The 27,040-nt window shown below is 40.2% G+C and overlaps 1 protein-coding gene across 33 annotated transcripts in view; it reads right to left on the bottom strand.

The window, feature by feature from the left end:
• The window catches only part of SGMS1 (sphingomyelin synthase 1), a 279,380-nt gene that overhangs the window by 141,622 nt on the left and 110,718 nt on the right, over positions 1-27,040 (bottom strand). For 2 of the 33 annotated variants that reach the window (XM_023643297.2, XM_070224980.1), the window contains exon 1: positions 23,521-23,666. The exons of 23 other annotated variants lie outside the window; for them this stretch is intronic. The gene's annotated coding sequence lies outside the window, so the exon portion shown is untranslated. Of the gene's footprint in view, positions 1-7,493; positions 7,783-8,331; positions 8,529-23,520; positions 23,694-27,040 lie in introns of those variants that run through there. 8 more of the 33 variants (XM_023643303.2, XM_005602388.4, XM_070224947.1 and 5 more) reach the window with 8 other exon arrangements.

The following is a 27,040-nucleotide window of genomic DNA, read 5'->3' as shown; positions in this document are numbered from 1 at the left end:
TGTCAGCTAATATCACTGCCATCATCTGTAGGCATGACACTGCAGCAGCCTCCTGTTTGGTCTCCCTAATTGCACTCTAGCTTCTACTCAGTAGTAAAAGTGACCTTAAAAGCAAAGAGGGGTGAGATCATCCTGGTTACCTGCATCCTCCTCTACCCATTAAAAGTGACAATGGCCCCCAGCTTCCATTAGAATGAAGTCCAGAAGCCTCCATGTAAACCTCTCCAGGTCGCACTTTACCCACCATTAACTAGAAGAACTTTGGCTCCACCCATACCTCTCCCCACAAAGTAAGATAAAGGCCTCTGCCAGATGCTCCCAATACTCCTTTGTTAAACTTTTCACACTTACAATAGGAAGAAAACTAATAAGGACCATTCTGCACTAGAGTGTGAGCTCCATTCATCACTACACTGCTAGTACCTGCACAGTGACAACTCAAATAACTGTCGACCAACAAGAAACATCGGGACCCATCTTTTCATAGATGGGTCCATACAACCCATAATTGTGTTATAGCTGGAAGACACGACAACACGGCTTCACTGTTGTATCACACTAAACTTTTCCATATGGAGCTGAATGGAACCAGTGAGACTGTAAGAAAAACCAAAAGGTAACTGGGTATTGATTAAATTCCACATCCTTGAGTTGACCAGTTCAGACCAGATGATTCATCCACGGATCATCTAACACTGGGTCACTGAAAAGCATGACTCTTGGTTACAAGCTTCACTCTGGAAATATCTTGTTTAACATATTTGAATGCGAGCCCCAAGTTTGTTCTGCACTTTGCTTTTCCTCTCGGGATGAGAAAGCTACTGCTAAAACACTCAGAGTGAAAGTACGCTGATATTACCCTGCAGGGAATTCAATTTCTAAGAGAAGCCCACTCATTTTGCATTGGACAAGTTGAAGAGAAGGAAGACTTCAAGCAACTTAAGAGTTAGGGAAATAAAATTCAAGGATTCCATGATTTCCCACCACCTTTCCTTTGCTAATGAATGCTAGTTGGGTGGACTGGAATAACTTAACTTGAGAAATATGTGACTGGAATAAAAATCCCTTTTATCCTTCGGAGGGTGAAGTTCACAGCCTATCACTTCAACCCCCTTTTTTCCCTTTTTTTAGCCATTAATTTTAATTGCGGTAAAATACACATAAAATTTACCATCTTAATCACTTTTAAGTATATAGGTCAGTGGCATTAAGAAAATCCACAACACTGTTGTGCAATCATCACCACCATCCATCTCCAGCATGTTTTCATCATCCCAAACAGAAACTCTGTACCCATTAAACAATAACCCCACATTCCCCCTCCCCACAGCCCTTGGAAACCACCATTCTACTTCTGTCTCTATAATTTTGACTACTCTACGTACCTCAAAAAAGTGGAATCATACAGTATTTCTCCTTTTGCGACTAGCTTATTTTACTTAGCATAATGTCTCTAAATTCATTCATGTTGTAGCATGTGTCAGAATTTCCTTCCTTTTTAAGACTGAGAAATATTTCATTGTGTGTATACATCACATTTTGTTTATCCATTCATGCATCAATGGACATTTGGGCTATCTCTGGGCTATTGAGAAAAATGGTACTATGAACATGAGGCTGCAAATCTCTCTTCAAGATCCTGATTTCAATTCTTTTAGGTATATATTCAGAACTGGGATTTCCAGATCATATGGTAGTTCTATTTTTCATTTTTTGAGGAACCACCATTCTGTTTTCCATAGCAGCTACACTATTTTATATTTCCACTATACACAGGGATTCCAATTTCTCCACATCCCCGTCAACACTTAGCATTTTCTAGGGTTTTCTGATAGCAGCCATCCTATTGGCAATTCTTTATTTTATTTTTTTTAAGATTTTATTTTTTCCTTTTTCTCCCTAAAGCCCCCCAGTACATAGTTGTATATTCTTCGTTGTGGGTCCTTCTAGTTGTGGCATGTGGGACGCTGCCTCAGCGTGGTTTGATGAGCAGTGCCATGTCCGCGCCCAGGATTCGAACCAACGAAACACTGGGCCACTTGCAGTGGAGCGCGCGAACTTAACCACTCGGCCACGGGGCCAGCCCCAATTCTTTATTTTTTTAACTTTAAAACTGGTTAACTGAATTAAACTTTTGCCTCACCTAAGCAATCAGCTAAGAATGTTAACAAACCTGATTCTCATGAGTATGCTGAATATTTATCTTCTGAAAGGTAATTTTAATAAAGCAGCCAAGATTTATTTTAAAAGCTTTGGACACAAAATCATCCTGTATTCAAATCTGAAACTGTCACTTTTGAGGTAGGTAAAGTACCTTTTCTAAACCTCAGTTTCCTCATTTGTGAAATGGAGCTGTGAATACCCATTTCTTAAAGAAGTGGGGAGAATTAAATTGCAAAATTATATAAAGTGCTTAGCACGTACCTAGTATCTAATAAGCACTAAAAGACTGACAGATGATGATCAGGAAGAAGGTTTCATTATTACTAGAATGCAACTGAAAGGTAAGTCACAAAAAGATCTCATACTTAGCATTTTACATATACATAATCTTTCCTCATTAGTTCAGATAATATTATTCTATACAAGTTATACATACTTTCCTCAAACCTAAGAGCCAGTCATTGTAGCCAAGATAGCATTTTCTTACATATAAATATATCAACATACATATTCTTCTCCAGAGTAGGCAGGATGTCAAAAACTAAGCAGTGGTAGCATAGCACAAAATTGCACCTTTTTTCACAGTTTGAAAAATGGTAACATGACTGTCACATACTTTAAATTATACTTAATCTAGTTATACCAAAAAGGTAGAGCACACTATGACACAAGATTGTTTTTCTCTGTCCTCTAGGTTACTTAATGAGAGTTAATGCCAAATGGCTATCTTTGAAATGCATGGCTTTGGCTAAATGCATGGACTGTAATAAAAAACAACCTGATCAGCTGAAGACTGTCTAGGTATCTTTTACTTTGCATCTTTATCTGGCTTCTCATTTAAATTCACAGACCTGAAGGAAAGACTCAGAAATCATTTAACTCAAATTCCCACCAAGTAACTGCTGTTAGTTACTTCTGTTTCTGTGGACTTACAATAAATTACAGCAAAATAGAAAATACTTGGGAACCTGAAGCAGTTGTAAAAGAAGATATATGCACACTTCACATTTAAGCAAATCAAATAAATGGAAATAGATTTTAAAAATAAAAGTTAAATCAAAAGGGTGATAATTCATCATCAAAACCCTTCAAGACCCCTTACACATGTGTGTGCACCAGGCATTTTTCTAAGCACTTTACATTTATCAACACTTTTAATCTCTACATAGGAATTCTGATTCAGGTTCCATTAATATTACAATGCATTTTAAATTACTCATTAAAGTTTGACACGTTACTTTATTTATATACTCCACTGAGAAATACTTATGTAAAATAACACTCCAAACCTTAATTATGTTACCAGCTTCAGGTTTCTGGACTGTCTTCATCTGTCCATCTTGGCTGATATAAGCTCGTACTAACCTCTTTCTCTCACCCACCCAAAAGAAGTGGTTCAAAACAGCGGGATGCCCTGATAATGTCATTTGTTTAGGTTTATTAGTTCAGGTTTATCCAGGAAACTGTTTCAATCATTGTTACATTAAAATACTTTAAAATTACTTTCTAATTTCAGTAATTAAGGCATGTGGGTATGTAATTTTTAAATCTTTCTTTGGTAGTTTGAGATTTAGCAAGGGATCCCAGCTCATTTTTCAAAGAACTTGTTGGAGACGAAGACATTTCCTCTACCCACTCTAGGTCCTTCTGGCTGGGCTATGAATTAAACTCACGCGAGACAGAATAAGCGGAGAAAATCAAACAAAGCTTTATAACACATACACACGGGAGAGACTCAGGAAAACTGAGCAACTCGCCAAAATGGCAGAGGTTCTCATCTTAAACACCACACTCAGCTAAAGGCAAAGGAAGAAGTTGGGGGTGGAGGGAGTCAGTTATGGGAGATTACCAGAAAAGCACAGCAAACAAGAGTGGGGTTATTATGGAGACTTAAGTCCTTGCCTTCTGCATTGATAAGAGTTTCTAGAGATAAGGTCAGCCCCGCTTCTTCTTGGTACAGAGAAGGAGACACCTTTACAGATGGAGATTTCCCTTACAAATGTAAATGTCTCTTACAAAGGGTAAGTAAATTCCACTTTTCAGAGTTTCTCTCATGTCTGCAGTTTTTAAAAGTAACCAGCCCCAAATAATCCTCATGCCAAAGAGACACATTTTGGGGTGCCCAATTCCAACCCCCCCACAAACTCTTTAACCAATCCTAGGAAAGTACATGTTGATATGATGAGTAGCTCTTATCACTGGGTCTCAGTGATCGCTGGAGCCAGGTAGAAGGAATTGGCCTGAAACGCTACTGATGACAAAACATGCCCTATAAAATAAATTGCAGAAATGAGCTTCACCACTCTAAAAGACAGAAAGACTGTACATTTTCCCCAAAAGTGTATGTTTTGACTACTTGGTATTTCTCTCTACCTCCACCTCCCTCTGAGTTTTCACTGTAATTTGACCACCAAAAAGAAGCCAACAAGTGAGAATGTCAATGCTAATAAATAGGGTACCCTGTCAGTCACTGTCTTTACTTTTTCCCTTTTCATTGGTTTTTGAAATCTGAATCCCACCCCCAGAGACAGCCACAGTAAACCCTTGGGTGTCCCTATGGCCTCTGCCTAGCACTCACAGCTTTGGAACTAGATCTGCTGTTCAGATGCATAGCTATGTAACAGCTAGGGTGTCTCTGAACCTCAGGACTCCAACCTCTGAGAAGGAACCATGGTCACACAGCTTTGGCAGCAGAGCCTGTACTGGAAGTACTGGAAGCCAGGTCTCTCGAATCCCACTCCACTGTTCTCGCCTCTGCAGAGCTTTCAACTGCTGCCCTGGGTCCTGAGGCACGGCTCAAGTGACCCAGAGATGTGGCTTGTGAATCCTGACAATTTATCCAGAGAACTAAATTAGATATAAGTGCTCTCTCACCGGAAACCTGTTTCCCTGCTCCATTTGCATACTTTCAATTGTCTTAATGTCTTTCACAGTAGTTTTCTTTTGCCCAGGATCACAAACATCTCTTTAGTTTCCCTTAAACTGAAATAGTTCTTCAGCTTTTGTCTTTCATGCCACTGATATTTTTGAAGAATATATGCCAGTTATTTTAGAGAATATCCTTCATTTTGGACTTCTCTGGTGTTTCTTCAGGATTATGTTCACATGCTACATACTTGGCTGCGGTACCACATAAGAGAAAAACATCCAGAAGCAGGTGACACCCACTGTCCCTTACTGGTGATGTTAATTTCATGCCTTGTTTAAGGTGTTGTCCAGTTTCCATACTGAATCAATTTGTGGGGAGAACAATGACACGCTTTGAGTTCAGAAACTGACTCATGCATTTGATTGGTTAATGAATACTTACTGAACACCTGTTACTTGACAGGCATTCTGATGGCACTGAAGACACTGCAGTAGGAAAACATGCATGCTCCTGCCCTTGAACAGTCTACACTCTAGGTAGGAAAAGCAGACAATGAGCAAGTAAATAAACAAAGCATAGTGTATGCTCTGGTGACAAATGCTTCCAAGGAAATAAAGGAGAGACAGGCACAGGCAGGGCTAAGGAAGAGCAACAGTATCCGCAACTGCTGGTGTGGCTGGCCCTCGGTCCACTATCCAAAACAGTGCGGAAGAGATCTTCCTAAAGCAGAGATTGTATTTTGTCACTTCCTGCTTAATATCAAAACAATAAGTCAAAACTCTGCAGGAGGCTGGCCCCAAGGCCGAGTGGTTAAGTTCATGCACTCCACTTCGGCAACCCAGGGTTTGCCAGTTCGGATCCTGGGCACCAACATACACACTGCTCATCAGGCCATGCTGTGGCAGCATCCCACATAGGAGAACTAGATGGCCTACAACTTGGATAAACAACTATACACTAGGGCTTTGGGGAGAAAAAAAAAAAAAGAGGAACACTGGTAACAGATGTTAGCTCAGGGCTAATCTTCCTCACCAAAAAAGAAATTCTCTGCAGACATCCAGGATCTTCATGGAGTGCCCCAGCCTCATTCATCTCTTGTCATCCTCTCTTCTGATTTATACTCTGGCAAGAACACCTATGCTTCCCTGCTATGGGCCCCCATTCATGAGTCCCTCCCTCCACATGGAGGAACTCCTCTCCGTTGTCCATTCACAGCACCTCCCATGGACGGTCCTTCAATGCTGAGGACTGAAGGGAGGGAGGGAAGCCAGTCCACAGCCTATCATTCTAACACAAATAAAAATAGGGCTCTAAATTATCTGAAAATTAAATGACAACTATTTATAATCATCTGTTTTAATAATTTTAAACAAAATTTTGTATTCTATATAAAGGTACTTTGTTACATTTTTAAATTACCGCAGGCAGAGCACTTAATGAAACTTGTTTGATTTTCCCCTCTTCTCTGGGTTAATTAAGGAAATTAATTTGCAGAGATAATTCCATATGATTCACACACAGACTAAGAAAAACTAGCAGGCACTTCTTGAGCTAAAACAGCTTGTAAATAAACATCATGAATATGTGAACACCCACAAGCAAGTAGTGCAGAATTCCACCTACATAAATGGACTGAGTCACACTTCAATTCAACAAGTCGTCTCTAAGTCTTTATAAGATGCCATGTCCAGTGTCATAGAAGTTTTAAAAAAAGGATACAATAGGAATCCCACTTTCAAAGAGGTTAGGTAATGTGGTGAGATGTTAAAATACATGGTGTCATTAAAACCGTAACAAAAAAAAAATCTTACGACTATTTTTTAGACAATTAGACATAATTACATAAACAATTACAGTTTTAAGTATGGGTATTTAACAAAATTAAAATTGCATCTTGCTTCATTGTCCATTTTCATTGTATGTATGGATGTTTGCTGGGGGAACGGAGGAACCATTTTTTAATTTTTCTTTTTAATATTTAAAAAATTTTTTTTTTGCTGAGGATGAGTTGCCCCGAGCTAACATCTGTTGCCAATCCTCCTCTTTTTCCTTAAGGAAGATTCGCCCTGAGCTAACATCTGTGCCAATCTTCCTCTATCTTGTATGTGGCTCACCCCACAGGATGGCTAACAAGTGGTGTAGGTCCACACCTGGGACCCAAACCAAGGGCTGCTGAAGCGGAGCAAACCGAACTTAACCACTATACCTTGGGGCCGGCCCTTGTTTGCTTTTTTTTAAATTTGTTTCTTTGAGCAGAAAGTTTGCTTTGTGGACAGAGACTGTGTTCACTATGTACTATATTTGCAATTTAGAAATGCCTGGCATGGGCCTTGCCTCCTCACTGTCAACAGGCCCTGAGTGCCCAGGTGCCTGGCTATTCTTCCACAAACTCCCTCCTCCCCCAGAGGCCTCTCACTGACAAGATATCAATCTGTGGCTATGACTGATCGAAACCACTTACCTGGGTAATCATCTCTGACTGCCTGTAAAAAGATGACTCTTGAATTTCCACCTCCAGTCTCTCCCCACACAAATTTACAAATGAGGAAAGACAGAACAGCAAGAGAAGGCGGGAAGGAAGCTGCAGGCCCAGGCTCGTCCCATAACCGAGCTCCTGAGGGAGCCCAGGGGAGAGTCCCCCGTGCCGGCCTGCTTCCTTCTACCTGTTCCCGTGAGAGGAGAAAGCAAACACCTGCACACCGACCCCTCCTCCCACCTGTTCTATCTGGAAGGTTTAGTCCTTTTGGTATGCCCACAGAGTAACAAATATTTGCTTACATTTCACAACATTTTCCTAATGAGTTGCTTTTAAAGGCCTAAAATTTTAGGATTCTGCTACTTAATACTGTGCAGATATAAAATTTTGTCACGTGGGAATAGTAGGGCAAAAAAAGATGAAGAAATGCCTTCCCTTTCAATTTCCAGATCCTTAACTTTAAAGGTATTTAGGTAGATGTCCTCAAGACCTCACAGGATTTTTCTAAGCAAGTAAAAATGTACAAATTTATAAATCTAAATCCACTTTTCAATTTCAACAACAGGTCCAAAACGTGGATTGATTTGTCACAGGTCAGCAGATGAACTTATCATCTACATAAGAGTCTCAGCACATATCAATTTCTCCCATGATTATGCAAACAGAAAGATACAGTTAAATCCCACCTGAAATACAGAAGTCAAATATCAGCACGAAACCATGACGAATATAAAAAATGGCTGCTAGAGAAAATTCTTTAACTCTTCATAGACTCATGTGAGAGAACAATCACCCCCACCCCACCCGGCATGCGGAGGACCACCTTACTGAAAACGAGATCCTGGATTCCTCCAAGAGGTGTGAACTCCATTTGTAACGTCTACAGAAAGCTCAGCCCTCGGAGTAAAAGTTTTAGGAGCCAGGGCTCATCTCCCTCTGCCACGGATAGGGAAATGATTAGTTACTGCCTGGGCCAGACAGGGGAAATGAACTCGCGGGCTTGTGTGAAAACAACAAAATGCTGTTTTTCCAGAACACTTGATTAAAAACACGCTGTCCTAAGTGCAGTGAAGTGAAACGTTCCTTCCTGGTTCCAGCCCTCACAGGGGGAAACAACAGCTCTGCGGGCTCGGCCTCCGATGAACAAAGCCTGGGGTCGCCCCAGCGTGCAGACACGGCTTCCACACTCACTGTCACTCTGACAGGCTGAGGGGACAGAGGCCTCAGAGACTCAGGAGGATACAGGGTTGTCAAGATATGTTGACCATATCGCTGCATATATTTCACGGAGCAGGTTACTAAGATGGTAAAGGTCTTAGAAAGAAAGAAGGCCAAGAAAGCTGGGTAACTTATACCAACACTATGCTGTTTTGTAGCTACACATCCTCTCATGTTCCTGGGAACCCAGAAGCATGTTATACCTCTCTAATCAAGAGAGAAGATTCTAAATAAGATGGCCTATATAAATGGCGACCATATTTTCCGTCTAAAAGTTGGGATATAAACTGACAAGTATAAACACACATCTGAAATCTATCAGGTAGAATATCTGAAACCAAGGCACACAAAATCCAGAGTATGTCATCACCCTACCTACCTTGAAAGACTCCCAGGCCCCTCCTCTGCAGATCTGGTTCCGCAAATCTGGGTGGTGCCTGAGAATCTATATTTTAACAAGCACCCTGAGGAGATTCTTATGCTTTGACAAGTTTGGAGAACATTGGATTGGACCAATTATATTCTACAACACTTAGTTCTCTTTAAGATAGTTCTACCTTTAAATCCCATTTACTAATAGCTTCAACAATGTTAGCTTATAAATGGTAACAATAATGAATATTTGTCTTCTCCTAACCCCTCAAATAATAATTCAGTTTGGTAATACTCATTTTAAAGAACAAGATTAAGAAACTTGTACAAGGTTACACAGCTAATACGTAACAGAGGGAGTATTCAAATAGAAGTGACTCCAACAGCTGTACTTGTGACAATTATATATAATGCCTCCTCTTTCACAAGCAGAGATCCTGTTCACTTTTTACAAGTGATGGTACTTGATTTGTTCCCAGAAGTCAAAAACATTTAGGAAACATTTCTGAATTATTTGTCCTTTCAAATTACTGGCTATGTACAAACCGAGAGATTCAAAAAATTTATCTCTAACGGAAGGTTTTTAACCAGTGCTACCCTCAAATTTCTCCTTTAAGGAAAATGTGATCCTCACCTCCATACCTTTCCCCTGAAAGTAAAAAAGATGCAATCCAAAAGTCACTGCCCCCCCCAAGAAAAACAATTAGTGTAGAGAAGTAACAGTATACTATAACTTAGCCCCCAAATCTGAACAATCTATCAGATGGAGGCCTAGATGTTTTTATCGATTTGTAAAGAGCAAAACAGATGTGATATTCAAATATTTTCGTAGCTGTTCTCTTCTATCACATCTAATAGTGAATTTAAAAAGAAGAAGGAAAGAAAGAGGTCAGCCCCGCGGCCAAGTGCTGAAATCGCTCCAGTCTGGAGGCCCAGGTTGGCAGGTTCGGTTCCTGGGTGCAGACCTTCTCCACTCATCAGCCATGCTGTGGAGGCATCCCACACACAAAACAGAGGATGATTGGCACGGATGTTAGCTTAGGGCTAATCTTCCTCAAGCAAAAAAAAAAGAAAAAAGAAAAAGAAAACCAAACTTTTCTACTCATCCTGACTAAATGAAAATATAAAGGCTTGACATGTCAAATGAACAGTACCCCTAATTACCCCACCTCTTTCTAGCCTCAGGTTAATTAAAAGAGAATCAAGTTTAAAAAGGATCCAATAACCAGAACCAAAATCAAACTCATGATTCGCTCCCTGAGTATTTGGTGAGGGCTTTCCACAGGCCAGGCACTGTCCCAAGGGCTATGGATACAACAGAGAATAAGACAGACAAAAAAACCCTGCCCTCAAGGTGGTCACAGCCTCCTAAGAGGACACATACTCTAAAGAAACAAGAAAATACGCAGTTGGTCAGATGGTGACAGGTGCTGTGGAGTAAAACAGAGTAGGGAGCGGCAGGACTGATGGAACTGTGGTGGTCGTGGAATGTCTCCCCAGTAAGGGGCCATCTGAGCAGAAGCCTAGGGGAGATGGGGAGCAAGCCACACAATATTAGGAGGAGCACATCCCCCAAAGAGGAAGGAGACTGTCCAGAAGACACTCCCCCAGCCCCACCCAAACCACAATCCCCCCAAATTTTCTCTCTGCCCAGACGGCCCCACCCTTCTCCCAGCTGCTCGAGACTGGCACTGAGCTGGGATCCTTTCTCTCCCTCACCACCGCCCCATCCCGTCAATCAGGCGGTTGTGTAGACTGCACCTCCTAAATATGCATCTCCGCTCCCCACTAGAGCAACAATCCTGGGTGACCGCAGCACTGGCCTCCCTATGTCCTTTATGCTCCTTCTGCCCCCTCAAGTCTCTTCTCCACGAGGAAGCCAGACGGATTGTTTAAACACACCTGTGTAATCATATCATGGCCTTTCTCTAAGGAGTTCAGGGCTTCCCACTGCTTTTGGAATAAAATCTGGATCCACGCTGTCCAGCAGGGCAGGCACAGTCCGGCCCTCACCTACCTCTCTGGATCATTCGCGCTCCTCTGTCCCCAGAGCTCACTAGCCTCTAAGCTCCCTTGGCCTTCCTTCAGCTTCTCTAACGGACCCAGCTCCTTTCTGCCAGGGGGCTTTGCCCATGTCTTCCTTCTGCCTGGAGAGCTGCCTTCCTCACCTCCCTTGGCATACTCTCCCTCTCACCCTTCAGACCTAAGACAAACCCATTGCCCCTGGGGGCCTTTCCTGATCTCCCCATCACATGCACTCCTCCATTACACACAGTACTTCTCCCAGCACTATCACAACTATAACTAAATCATTATTGCCATAATTTTATGTCTGCCCCGCCCCAATAAACTAATCTCCATGACGGCAAGGCCCGTATTTGAACTCACTTTTGCATCTCCAGTGCCTTTACAAATAGCAGAGTTCAATAATATGTGGGGAGAGAGTAAGCCCCCCCCAACACTTCCATGTTCTCTCTCAAGGAGAATATATAGTTGCATTTGTCCACTGCACTGTCTGTGCCTCACGAATTTCTTTTCTAATAACAAAAGTTAAGAACTACGAAAAAGCCATGTTGAATTAATGAAGTCCCAAATTGAGAAACTGCACAGTGAGCCATTCAGACTATGTTTGTGTTCAGTTTCATTTTGTTATAGATTCGTCTTCTACAAGGGAGGCCCAGTAAGCAGAGCTGCCCACTCCTGGGACATCGCCGGTCAGTCACTGACACACAGCTAGGAGCAAACTGAAGTGATGTGAGGAAACAGAAATGCCTGGGGGAAAGAGTTCCAGCTGGTCTATACTTGGAAGTTTTTTTTTTTTAACTAAAGCTAGTGGGAGTCACTCACTCTGCGACAGGAAATAAAAGGACAGTGCTGCAAGACTCTCACATCCCACAGTTTACATGTCAACAGTAGCCACCATTAGCTGCAGCCTTATCAGGTGCCAGATACTCTGCTAAATACCTTATTTAACTGAACTGAGTCTGCAGCCACACCATGATCCAAGTGACCAGATCCCCATCCGATCAAGGAGGTGAGGTCACTTGCTTAGGCTCACAGAACTAATAAGCATTGCGACCCAGGAATCAGAAGCAGCTCTGCCGGGCTCCAAAACCTCTGCAAAGCATGTCAGTTAGGAAACAGTGTTCTAGTACCAAATGTACCAGTACTCAAAGTGCTGGTACCAAGTACAAATCACTCAGCTGCTCTAGTCCAAGCTCCCCAGTTTACAGGACCAAAGAGAGGAAGTGACTGGCACAAGATCACATAGCCCACTGGCAGCTAGGTCCAGCCAACATCTCCATCCCTGTCAGACTGTCCTTCTGACAGCACCTCCCCTCACAGAAGGTCCCTAAAACCCTCAGAATAAATGCCCCAAGTCAAGCTTTCCTAAGGAACACGGCAATGTTATAAAAATCCTAAAGGATCCTTAAGAGTTGAGCAAAAGCAAAACAGAAGGACTTTATCACTCTCGTTTCTCGCAGCTGCCAGTGGTCTGAATTCACACAAGCAGCCCCTTGTCTCTGCACTCCCATGCAGCTCTTCTAAGCCACAGAAGCCCAGGAACACCAAAGCCCTGGGCCCCGGCCAGCCAGAGCCAAGCTAAACAGACTAAAAAGTGGGTGGCTCTGACACTCTCTCATCAAACACTTCTCACTCTAGAGCAGCAATAAACACAATTTTGCACACACAATCACACTTCTACACAAAAGCAAGTAGAATAAGGCCTGAGTCGTGGGATTCACACCTGCACCCTGAACAGCACCCTGATTTTTATGGTCCCTGTGGCAAATCCTATTAACTGCATCCAGGTCAATTTACTGTGGAATTCAACCACTTCTCCCCCTTCCCAGATTAGCCAGCTAACAACCAATAGCCTGGTATAATAACACCACTTACCAGGCCACCACTGGGCCTGCCTGCCAGGCCAGACCATGCTGGCAATTCTGTGTGCTTGGTGCTTGGAAACTTTTGGAGGAGCAGCCCTAAATGGCCTCATGTCATCCTCAGGAGCTTCAACCCGAATCCACTGACACCCTGGAGTGGCAACTCCCAAGTGAACTTCTGTTCTGACAAGGGCGCCAGACCAGTGGCTTCCCTGCTTATGATAAGACCTAGTTCAGCCTGAGACAGGATAAGGCCAGCTTAATCTCCTAAAACTGATGCCATCAGGGATGCTCGCATAGAGAGTGGACTCGCCCCACCCCTTAGGTAACTCATGGGTCCCCGAGAGTGCTATGTGGCAGCAATGTTCTGTTTAAAACTATAATCACTCATTCCGTGAGCCTTTTTTTTTTAAGTAAAAATCAAATGAGAATGCATATAAAAGCCCCTCAAAAATTCAAAGAGCTAAATAATCTAAGCATATCAAAGATTCACCATTTTAGTATGCTGACCACACTGGAGGACTGAGATGTAGGGGCTATAACTTTAAGGGGTCCCCATTGTCCCAGAGGTAGGCAGGGTGATGTAGGGGAACTGAATCCTGGAGCTGCAACCTGGGGCAAGTTACTCAAACGTCTACTGCTCACTTTCCTCGTCAATAAATTGGGGTTACCAACATTACCAACTTGGTATCACAGTGAAACACCAAATGAGAAAAAGGAAGTCATCCCTCTAGTACAGTGAATGGCACATAATAAGCCATAAATCAAAGCTCTCTTCCTTCTTCAATGCTTTTAAAGAACTCCCTTTCTTTAGCATCGAGCATTCCTTTTCTTTTCCTTTTTATTAAATTCTCAAATTCTTCTTTCAAAATCAACCACCCACATATACTAGTATTCCAGCAATTCAGTGTAATTTTCCTAAGGACACATGTGGAAAACTATGTCAAGATGTGTCCAATGATGGTCACTCCAGTACTGTTTGTGACAGTCAAAAAAAGTAACACCTCAAGTTCACCGTCCTTGCCTGCAGTGGCAGCATCCGCAAACCTGACAACCCCAGACGTGACAAAGGCATCTACAACCCTGGCTCACCACCACCTTCCCCCTGCCCCCACTGCAGTGGCAGTGATCATGACTCAGGCAATCTGGGATACAGTGGAGGTGCTAGCCATCCTGGTACTTCCAGTGGCGATGAGGAGGGCACCAATAACACGTCTGGTAGAGGTGGTGAAGAGTGGAAAGCATCCATTCTCAAATATAACCAGAGGTTGCACAGGTAAAGAGAAACCAAAAACTTATGCTGTAGCACCACCTATTGAAAAACAAAAGAAAGGCCTCTAATTACTAATCTGCCAAATTGTTAGAATCAAAGTAAACAAAGCTTTAGCTAAACAAAAAAGGTGTTCAGGGGCCAGACCGGTGGCGCAGCGGTTAAGTGTACATGTTCCGCTTCAGCGGCCTGTGGTTTGCCCGTTCAGATTCCAGGTGTGGACACGGCACTACTTGTCAAGCCATGCTGTGGTAGGTGTCCCACATATAAAGTAGAAGAAGATGGGCACAGATGTTAGCTCAGGGCCAGTCTTCCTCAGCAAAAAGAGGAGGATCGGCAGCAGTTAGCTCAGGGCTAATCTTCCTCAAAAAAAAAAAAAAAAACACAAAGGTGTTCACTACTTCAAATGCACCAGCAGAGGAACAACTCAACACGTACCATGAAAAACCATGGTAACACAGTATCACAAAAAGAAAATGACAATTCTCCAGAAACCAAATTTAAAGTCACAGAAGATTGTGATCTAACTGATAGAGAATTTAAAACAGTTCTCAGGAAGAAACTCAACAAGCTATGAGAAAACTCAGAAAAGTAGTTCAATTAGCTCAGGAATAAAATTAATGCACAAAAGGAACACTTTACTTAAGAGACTGAAATTCTAAAAAAAGAACCAAACAAATTCTGGAGCTGAAGAACTCAATAAATGAGATGAAGAATGTTTTGGAAAGCACCGCAAATAGAGCAGACCACATGGAAGAGAGAATCAGCAAGCTGGAAAATAAAAATCTAGAAATGCTTCAGGCAGAATAAGAGAGAGAACTAAGATTTTTTAACAATGAAGAAATTCTGTGAGAACTGTTCGACTCCATTAGAAAAGGGAACATAAGGATAATAGGTATCCCAGAAAGAGAAGAGAAGGAGAAGGCAGCAGAGAAATTACTTCAATAAAAAATAGCTGAGAACTTCCCAAACCTCTGTAAGTAACTGGATATACAGGTCCACAAAGCTAACAGAACACCTAGTTATCTCAACGCAGAAGGACCTTCTCCAAGAAACGTTGTATTAAAACTGCCAAAAGTCAATGACAAAGAAAGAATTTTAAAAAGGCAGCCACGAGGAGAAAAAAAACCCAGTAACCTACAAAGGAACCTCCATTATGATATAAGCAGATTTCTCAGCAGGAAGTCTACAGGTCAGGAGAGAGTACAATGACATACTCAAATACTAAAAGATAAAAACTGTCAGCCAAGAATACTCTAGCAAAGTTATCCTTCAGATATGAAGGAGAAATAAAGGCTTTCCCAGACAAACAAAAGCTGAGGGAGTTCATCAACACTAGACTTGCCTTACAAGAAATGCTGAAAGGGGCTCTTCAACCTGAAACAAAAAGGCAAAAGAACACAAAACTTTATGAGTAAAGTGATAAATAGAATCAGAAAATTCCAACTGTTTATCAGAATGGGTAGTTAAACGCTTAATTATAGCACTTAGGTTAAAGAGGGAAAAAAAGCATTAAAAATAACTATAGCTAGTTCAATTTGGTAAGAAACTCACAACATAAAATAACTCACAACATAATTTGTGACCAAAATAAGAAACATAAAAGGGGAAGAGCAAAAGGACAGAACCAGGGCTGGCCCCGTGGCCGAGTGGTTAAGTTCACGTGCTCCGTTGCAGGCAGCCCAGTGTTTCATTGGTTCAAATCCTGGGCGTGGACATGGCACTGCTCATCAAACCATGCTGAGGCAGCGTCCCACATGCCACAACTAGAAGGACCCACGACAAAGAATATACAACTATGTACTAGGGGGCTTCGGGGAGAAAAAGGAAAAAAATAAAATCTTTAAAAAAAAAAAAAAGGAGAGAACCTGTATAGGCAAATGAAGATAAGATGCTATCATCAGAAAAAGGACTATTTTATCTATGAGACATTTTATATAAACCTTATGGGAACCACAAAACAAAAATCTAGAGCAGAGACACAAAACATAAAAAAAGGGCAAACTGAGAACATCATAGAAAACCATCAAACTAAAATGGCATACAGAAACACAAAAATAAAAAAAGAAGATACAGAGAAACCAGAAAACAAAAAATAAAATGACAGTACTAAGTTCTTCATATATCAAAAATCACTCTAAATGTAAATGGACTGAATTCACCAATCGAAAGACACAGAATGGCTGGATGGATTAAAAAACAAGACCCAACAATATGTTGCCAGCAGGAGACTCATCTCAGCTCTAAAGACAAACACAGGCTCCAGTTGAAGGGATGGAAATGATACTCCAGCAAATGTCAGCCAAAAGAAATCAGGTGGACTCATACTCATATCAGATAAAATAGACTTCAAGCCAAAAAGGTAACAAGAGGCAAAGATGGACATTATACAATGACATAGCGAACAATCCATCAAGAAGACAGGACATTTATTAATATATATGCACCTAATAGAGAAGCAGGAAAATATATAAAGCAATTAACAGACCTAAAGGAGAAACTGACAGCAACACAATAGTGGCAGGAGATTTTAACACCCCACTTACATCAATGGATAGATCATTCAGACAGAAAGTCAACAAGGATGGCCTTAAATTAAAGATTAGACCTGATAGACAGGATAGATATATACAGAACATTCCATCCAAAAACAGCAGAATACACATTCTTCTCAAATGCACATGGAACATTCTCAAGCATAGACCATATGTTGGGACACTAAACAAGTCTCAATAAATTTAAGAAGAGAGAAATCATATCAAGCATCTTTTCTGACCACAACAGTAGGAAACTAGAAATCAGCTAAAAAAAGAAAGCTGGAAAAATCACAGATATGTAGAGACAAAAACCAGAGTACTGAACAACTACTAGATCCGCAAAGAAATCAAAAATTACCTGAAGACAAATGAAAATAAAAATAAGACATACCATAATCCATGGGATGCAGCAAAAGCAGTAGGAAGAGGGAATTTTACAGCAATACAGGCCTACTTCAAGAAACAAGAAAAATCTCAGGTAAACAATCTAACCTTACTCCTAAAAGAACTAGAAAAAAAGAACAAATGAAGCCCAAAGTCAACAGAAGGAAGGAAATAACAAAAATTAGCAGAAATAAATGAAATAGAGACTAAAAAGACAAAAGATTAATGAAAGTAAGAGCTGGTTCTTTGAAAAGACAAACAAAACTGACAAACCTTTAGCTAGACTCACTAAGAAAAAAGAAGAAAAAGCTAAAATAAATAAAATCAGAAACAAAAGAGACATTACAGTGAATACCACAGAAATATGAAAGATTTTAAGAGGCTACTATGAACAGCTACTCACCAACAAACTGGACAACCTAGAAACAATGGATAAATTCTTAGAAACATACAACCTGCCAAGACTGAATCATGAAGTAACAGAAAATGTGAATAGATCAATCACTATAGTAAAGAGATTGAAAGAGTAATCAAAAACCTCTAAAAAAACCAAAAGTCCAAGACTAGACGCCTTCATTGACAAATTCTGTCACATATTCACAAAAGATTTAATGCCTGTCCTTCTCAAATTCTTCCCAAAAAATGAAGAGGAAGGAGTGCTTCCTAAGTCATTTTACAAGACCAACACAACCCTGATACCAAAACCAGACAAAGACAACACAAAAAAGAAAATTACAGGTCAATATCTCTGATAAACATAGATGCAAAAATCCTCAACAAAATATTAGCAAACCGAATACAATAATACATTAAAAGGATCATACATAATGATCACCTGGGATTTATTCCAGGGATGCAAGGGTGGGTCAACATCCACAAATCAATCAATGTGATATACTACATTAACAAAATGAAGGATAAAAATCATATGATCATCTTAATTGATGCATAAAAAGCATCTGACAAGATTCAACATCCATTTAGGATAAAAACTCTCAATAAAATGAGTAGAGAAGGAACACATCTCAACATAATAAAGGCCATAAACAACAAACCACAGCTAACATCATACTCAACAGTGAAAAATTGAAAGCAATCCTTCTAAGGACAGGAACAAGACAAGGATGTCCACTCTTGCCATTCTTATTCAATACAGTATTGGAAGTCCTAGCCAGAGCAATTAGGCAAGAAATAGAAATAAAAGGGATCCAAAGAGGAGAGAAAAAAGTAAAATTGTCCTATTTAAGGAAGATATGATTTTACATATAGAAAACCCTAAAGACTTCACCAAAAGCCATTAGAAATAATAAAAAAAATACAGTAAAGTTGCAGGGTACAAAATCAATATACAAAAATCTGTTGCATTTCTATACACTAACAATGAACTAGCAAAAAGAGAAATTAGGAAAACCATCCCATTTACAGCAAAAATAATAAATTTAACCAAGGAGGTGCAAGACCTGTACAACTAAAAACTGTAAGACACTATGAAAGAAACTGAGTAAGATACAAAGAAATGGAAAGATACTCTGTGCTTAGGAATTGGAAGACATAACATTGTTCAAACGTCTGTATCACCTAAAGCAATCTACAGATTCAATGCAATCCCTATCAAAATGTCAATGACATTTTTCACAGAAACAGAACAAAAAATAGTAAAATTCGTATGGAACAATAAAAGACTCCAAACAGCCAAAGCAATGTTGAGAAAACAAGAACAAAGCTGGAGGAATTACACTCTCTGATTTCAAATTATACTACAAAGCTATTGTAATCAAACAGAGTAGTATTAGCAGAAAAACGGACAAGCAGATCAATGGAACAGAATTGGGAGCCCAGAAATAAACTCTTACGTTTATGGATAACTAATTTACAACAAAGGAGCCAAGAACATACAATGGAAAAAGCAAAGTCTCTTCAATAAATGGTGTTGGGAAAACTGGACAGCCACTTGCAAAAGAATGAAACTCGACCACTAACTTACACCATACACAAAAATTAACTCAAAATTGATTGAAGACTTGAATGTAAGACCTGAATCCATAAAACTCCTAAAAGAAAACATAGGCAGTACAGTCTTTGACATCAGTCTTAGCAGTATCTTTTAGGATATGTCTCCTCAGGCAACGAAAATAAAAGAAAAAATAAACAAATGGGACTACCTCAAACTAAAAAGCTTCTGCACAGCAAAGAAAACTAACAAGAAAACAAAAAGACAACCTACCAAATGGGAGAAGATATTTGCAAATCATGTATCTCATAAGGGGTCAATATCCAAAATATATAAAGAACTCATACAACTCAAGAAGAACAAAAACAACCCAATTAAAAAATGGGCAGAACCAACAGCCATTTATGATAAAAACTCTGAACAAAATGGGCATAGAAGGAAACTACCTCAACATAATAAAGGCTATATACGACAAACCCATAGCCAACATCATACTCAATGGGCAAAAAGTGAACGCCATCCCCCTGAAAACAGGAACAAGACAAGGATGCCCTCTATCACCACTCTTATTTAACATAGTACTGGAGGTCCTGGCCAGAGCAATCAGGCAAGAAAAAGGAATAAAAGGAATCCAAATAGGGAGGGAAGAAGTGAAACTCTCGCTGTTTGCAGACGACATGATCTTATATATAGAAAACCCCAAAGAATCCATTGGGAAACTGTTAGAAGTAATCAACAACTACAGCAAAGTTGCAGGGTATAAAATGAATTTGCATAAATCAGTAGCATTTCTATACTCCAGTAATGAACCAACAGAAAAAGAACTCAAGAATACAATACCATTCCCAATCGCAACAAAAAGAATAAAATACCTTGGGGTAAATTTACCTAAGGTAGTGAAGGACCTTTATAATGAAAATTACAAGGCCTTTCTGAGAGAATTGGATGACGACATAAGGAGATGGAAAGACATTCCATGTACATGGATTGGAAGAATAAACATAGTTAAAATGTCCATTCTACCTAAAGCAATCTACAGATTCAACGCCATCCCAATCAGAATCCCAATGACATTCTTTACAGAATTAGAACAAAGAATCCTAAAATTCATATGGGGCAACAAAAGACCCTGAATTGCTAAAGCAATCCTGAGAAAAAAGAACAAAACGGGAGGCATCACAATCCCTGACTTCAAAACATACTACAAAGCTACAGTAATCAAAACAGCATGGAACTGGTACAAAAACAGGTGCACAGATCAATGGAACAAAATTGAAAGCCCAGAAATAAAACCACACATCTATGGACAGCTTATCTTCGACAAAGGAGCTGAGGGCATACAATGGAGAAAAGAAAGTCTTTTCAACAAATGGTGCTGGGAAAACTGGAAAGCCAGATGTAAAAGAATGAAAATTGACCATTCTTTTTCACCATTCACCAAAATAAACTCAAATTGGATTAAAGACCTAAAGGTGAGACCTGAAACCATAAGGCTTCTGGAAGAAAACGTAGGCAGTACACTCTTTGACATCAGTATTAAAAGGATCTTTTCGGACACCATGCCTTCTCAGAGAAGGGAAACAACAGAAAGAATAAACAAATGGGACTTCATCAGATTAAAGAGCTTTTTCAAGGCAAATGAAAACAGGATTGAAACAAAAAAACAACCCACTAACTGGGAAAAAATATTTGCAAGTCATATATCTGACAAAGGCTTAATATCCTTAATATATAAAGAACTCTCACAACTCAATCACAAAACATCAAACAACCCAATCAAAAAATGGGCTGGAGACATGAACAGACATTTCTCCAAAGAAGATATACTGATGGCCAATAGGCACATGAAAAGATGCTCATCATCGCTGATCATCAGGGAAATGCAAATCAAAACTACACTAAGATATCACCTTACACCCGTTAGAATGACAAAAATATCTAAAACTAATAGCAACAAATGTTGGAGAGGTTGCGGAGAAAAAGGAACCCTCATACACTGCTGGTGGGAATGCAAACTGGTGCAGCCACTATGGAAAACAGTATGGAGATTCCTCAAAAAACTAAAAATAGAACTACCATACGATCCAGCCATCCCACTACTGGGTATTTATCCAAAGAGCCTGAAGTCAGCAATCCCAAAAGTCCTGTGCACCCCAATGTTTATTGCAGCACTGTTTACAATAGCCAAGACGTGGAAGCAACCTAAGTGCCCAGCAACAGACGAATGGATAAAGAAGATGTGGTACATATATACAATGGAATACTACTCAGCTGCAAAACAGAACAAAATCATTCCATTTGCAATAACATGGATGGACTTGAGAGAATTATGTTACGTGAAATAAGCCAGCAAGAGAAAGATAATCTGTGTATGACTCCACTCATATGAGGAATTTAAAACTATGGACCAAGAACAGTTTAGTGGATACCAGGGGAAAGGTGGGGTGGGGGGTGGGCACAAAGGGTGAAGTGGTACACCTACAACATGACTGACAAACATTAATGTACAATTGAAATTTCACAAGATTGTAACCTATCAATAACTCAATAAAAAAAAACTGAAAAAAAAAAATGGGCAGAGAATCTGAATAGACATTTTTTCAAAGAAGACATACAGATGGCCAACAGACATATGAAAAGATGTTCAGCATCACTAATTATCAGGGAAAGGCCAATCAAAACCACAATGAGATATCACCTCACACCTATCAGAATGGCTCTTATCAAAACGACAAGAAATAACAAGTGTTGGAGAGGATGTGGAGAAATGAGAACCCTCATACACTGTTGGTGGGATTGTAAATTGGTGCAGCCACTCTGGAAAACAGAATGGAGATTCCTAAAAAAATTAAGAATAGAACTACTGTGTGATCCAGCTACTCCTACTCTTGGTATTGATCCAAAGAATACAAAAACATTAGCTCAAAAAGATACATGCATCCTTATGTTCACTGCAGCATTATTTACAACAGCCAAGATAAGGAAACAACCTAAGTACCCACTAACAGACGAATGGATAAAAAAGAATGTGGTATACACATATATATACAATGGAATACTACTCAGCCATAAAATAAGATGAAATCTTGCCATTTGCAACAACATGGATGGACCCTGAGGGTATTATGCTAAGTAAAATAAGTCAGACAAAAACCAGATGATTTCCCTCATATGTGGAATATTAAAAATAAACAAAACCAAAACAAACACATAGATACAAAGAACAGATTGTTGGTTACCAGAGCAGAAGGGGGATGGGGGGAGGGCAAAATGGGTAAAGGAGATCAACTGTACGGTGACAAATGGAAACTAGATTTTGGTGGTGAGCACGCTGTAGCCTATGTAGAAGTCGAATTATAATGTTGTATAGTCATGAGCTGTATAATGAAATTTCAGTCAATGATGGAGGTCCCTTAAGATTAACACCATATAGCCTAGGTGTGTAGTAGGGTATACTATCTAGGTTTGTGTTAAGTACACTCTATGTTGTTCACTCAACAACAAAATCGCCTAAGGATACATTTCTCAGAACATATCCCCGTCCTTAAGCTACGCATGACTGTGCACATGAAAATTATATAATGCTATAAACCAGTGTTAGCTCAATAAAAAAAGGGACCGCCTACTAACTAGAATACTATTACAGCTCTTAAAATGAAAGAGGTAGTTGAGTGGGTGCCAAAAGGAAAGAGCTTTAAGGTATAACTTTACATAGTATGATCAAACATATATATATATTAAATTTTTTATCTAATGCTAGCTTTGGTGTCCAAATAGTTTATTAGTGGGGAGAAAAGAAAGAAGTTTGGGAGGATGTGGAAGGCAAAATAATGGCCCCCAGGTCTACATCCTAAACCACCTTCCTTCCCTAGAACCTATGAATATATTACCTTACATGGCAAAAGGGGCTTTACAGATGTGATCAATTAAGGATACTGAGATGGGAAGAGTAGCCTGGATTATCCAGGTGGACCCAATTATGGATCCTTAAAATCAGAGACCCTTTCCTGGATTTGAATATAGAAGAATGGTCAGAAAGATGGAGGAGGCCATGAGTCAAAGGATACTGGCAGCCTCTAGAGGCCGGAAAAGGCCGAAAGCATCAGCCACGGTTATTTTAACCCAGTGAGACCTATGCTGAGCTTCTAATCTACAGAAGCATAAAATAATAAATTTGTATTGTTACTCTGTGTGTGTGTGTGTGTGTGTGTGTGTGTCTGTCTGTGTGTATAGCTTTTATTTTAGCTCTTATTTAGTTGGAGAGGGAGGGAAGAAATTCTTTGCCCGGTTTCTATGCCATGATTTGCTGACTAAAAAAGTTTTCACATAGCATTCGGCTCCTTCTGCCTGAAAAATCCAAGCTCTCTTCTGCACTGGACAAAATTCTACTCACACGTCAAGACGCAACTCAAGCGTCACCTCCTAGGTCAGGGCTTCCTCCATAGGGGTCTCCCCTGTAGCTGAATTTAGGGGTGGCACATAGCTTGGTGGATCCTGCTGGATGGTGAACTCCTTGAAAACAGGGCTTGAGGCTTATGTGCCTGTGCAAACTCAACGCTTCATAATAGGCATGACATGTGGGTAATGACTAAGTGTTTGCTCAACTGAAATGACTACTGGATGGCATTGAATCCAAACCAATCTAGTAAATCCCAGTTTTAAATTAATAAGGAGCTGTCTGTTGGGAAAAGACTGTTGTAATCTCATACGCATCATCCAGTTATCTGTTCCGTAAAGGCAGAAGTTATATCCTTCAACCCCACAAATCACAGCAAAGAGTTCAGAGTCTAAATTTTCTTTCAAAATCAGATTGTGACTTTGACTTGCAAAGGATATTGATTATCAAGAGACATTGCTTCAGGTCTCCAGGGCTTCAAATTTCCAGTTTGAATCTTCCAATTCCTGCTATGAACATTTGTGAGTTATATTTAAATTGGACTCCTGGCTGTAGTGCTAAAATTAGCCCTCTTTCTTCCCCCAAATCAAACATGTTGGTTTTCCCAATAGGACATTTTATAATCCATTCAAGGGCGGGAGGTGAGGTAGGCGGGCGGGGATCACAGCACTGTTGTTCCGGCTGAGATTTAAAACACTCCACAAACTCAAGTCTGCTCTACTAATGATTCTGTCAATGGCAAAGGAGCCAAGAGGGGGACGGAGTGACCTCTGGTTAAATGTTCACATCCTAAAGACTGCATCTGCTAAAGCCAGAGCCAGAGCCTGAGCCTTTGTTTTCATCTCCCAGCAGCATTCTGTTCAACAGATATTAGAGCATCCATCTCTATGGCAATGGTAATTTCCATTGCTCAATCAGAGGCCAAAGTACTAAAGAGGCAACACTCACGTGTTTGAATGAGACCCCTTGCATAACAAATGCCTTCACAAATCCTTATCCAAGCATAGACAAGCGGCAAACACTGAATTCTTCATGAGTTTTCAAGCAAAAGCATATCGTTAATTATTTATTTTTGCTGTCAGCAGTGTTTTCATCTTAAAGTCAGATTTACTGGGGTATAATTTACATGAAGTAACCCATCCTTTTTAATGCGCAGTTCTATGAGTTTTGACCAAAACATATACTCAGTTAATCACCTCCACAATCAAGATACAGAACATTTTGTTTACCTCAAAAAGTTCTCTATGCCCTCTGTAAGTCAATCTTTTCCTCCAACCCCAGCCCCAGGAAACCACTGATGTGTTTTCTGACCCTTTACTTTCACCTCTTCTAGAATGTCATACAGACGGAATCATACAGTAAGTACCCTTCTGAGTCACACAGAACATAGCTTTTTGAGTTTGGCTTCTTTCACATAAAAATGCATTTGAAACTCATCCACTCATTCAAATAGTTGTTTGTTCTTTGTTATTGTTGAGTAATATTCCACTGATAGACATATCAGTCTGTTTATCCATTCACTTGTTGAAAGACATTTGAGGATTTTTTTGGTTTTTGGCAATTATGAATACAGCTGTTAGAATTATTAACCTAAAAATGTTTGTGTGAACAGAGGTTTTCATTTCTCTTGGGTAAATACCTAGGAGTGGAACTGCTGGATTGTAGGGTAAGTAGATGTTTAACTTTGTAAGAGACTACCTAAGCTGTACCGGCTGTACCATCTTACATTCCCACAAGCAATGCAAGAGAGTTCTAGTCGCTCTGCATCTTTGCCAGGACTTAGTTATATCCATTTTTGTTCCATTTGCCTGGGTTTTTTTTTTGGGGGGGGGGGGGGTTAGCCATTTTAATAGGTATGTAGTAGCATCTCACTGTATTTTTCTTTTAACTTTTGATTTTGTTATAATTTTACACTCACATAGAAGCTGCAAAAATAGTAGAAAGTTCTCATGTATTCTTCACCCAAGTTTCCTTTATCTTACACAACCACAATACAATTACCAAAAGTAGGAATTTGACATCGGTGCAATACTATTTATTAACTAAACTACAGACCTTGTCAGATTTCATTAGTTTTTACACGTACTTTTCTTGGTTTTTTTTGCATACAGTTCTGTAAAATTTTATCACATGTATAGATTCATATAAATACTACCACAATCAGGATATAGATCTGTTCCATAAAAGCACATTATATTTTGAAAAGACCTTCTTGGTTTTACAAATATCACCTGCTGGAAGGACTTTGGCAAATGTTAACTTTCTTCTGCCATTTTCCCTTGACCAAATTAAAACTCAGTTATCTATTCGCAAGCTGCTATGTGCGAACCACTGCTGACAGAAGAGTTCACTTTTCAGGATGGGTGTCTGTCCTGTTCATTCTTTACTTATTATATGCCAAGCCCAGTGTAGGCAGTATGGATAAAATGGTGAAAAGGAGAGCAGTAGTTCCTGTCTTTAAAAGAACTTCGAGTGGAGAGAGATTCACATACATAATTACAAACTGTGGCAAGTACTATCCATGAATGAAAAGTAAAAGATACACTGAAAATTAAAACACGATCTGGTTTAGACTGGGAGGTTCTTGCCATCTAGCCTCATCCTCAGACTCAGTATTTGGGGCCTTCCTACAGGAACAGGGCATCCAAGCACCTGAGCCATTGAGCAACAAGTATATGTGTAACCAACAAATTCTTAAAGCAGAAGAATACAAGCAAGGAAGCCCTCCAGGGCTTAGGAACTGCACCAAGGACTGCTTATCTTCTCCTTAGGTCAAAGCCTGGCCCCAAAGATAAACAACTGGTAACTGCCCATGTGTTACCTAAGGGATACCCACAGCCCCCAAAATTTCTTCCAAATCACCTGCCACAGTGAGTCAAATTCCACCTTTAGAGATCCTTTAGTTATAGAGGTATCCCTCTGCTATAGACTAATCACAATGAAATCCCTTCAGGAAGCGGGGACATAGTAACCCATCTCCGGCTCCTGGGTGATGGCTGGTACAAGCCTCTCCTCCTGTCTGAGGGGCTCACACTTACACATCTTCCAAGGCAGAGGTGCTCCCTCTTCCCTTGTGTCCTCCTCACCCTAGCCTGTATGTATTTTTATTATTAGTAATCTCTAATGCTGTTTGTTCCCATATTTCTCTCCCCTTTCTATACCAATAGCCCCAACAGTCGGATTCATCTCTGTATCTCCTGGCATCTGCACCTTAGGTCCCACCCAGGCACACAGTAAGAGGTCCATAAATGTTCTGTGAATATTCAAGGCACAGCCAACAGATTACAATATGTGAAGGAGGACTTTGAGGGAATGGACCGAGACAGTTGGGTCTCAATAGGAAAGACACCAATAGGATGCACGAGACAGTTGGTCCATTTCAAGAATCATACCACAGAGTAGCTAAATATAACAGTAGGATGCTTGGGCACCTGAAAGGCCGGGGGCAGGACAGAAGAAGATACGTGAGGGAGTAAGAAACAAGACTTGCCCACACACGATAAAGCTCGAGACCAGA

The sequence above is a fragment of the Equus caballus genome, chromosome 1 (genome assembly GCF_041296265.1).
Source record: "Equus caballus isolate H_3958 breed thoroughbred chromosome 1, TB-T2T, whole genome shotgun sequence".
Classification (NCBI taxonomy): domain Eukaryota; kingdom Metazoa; phylum Chordata; class Mammalia; order Perissodactyla; family Equidae; genus Equus; species Equus caballus.
Note: the sequence above shows the minus strand (reverse complement) of the source record. Positions and strands in the feature narration are given on the sequence as shown.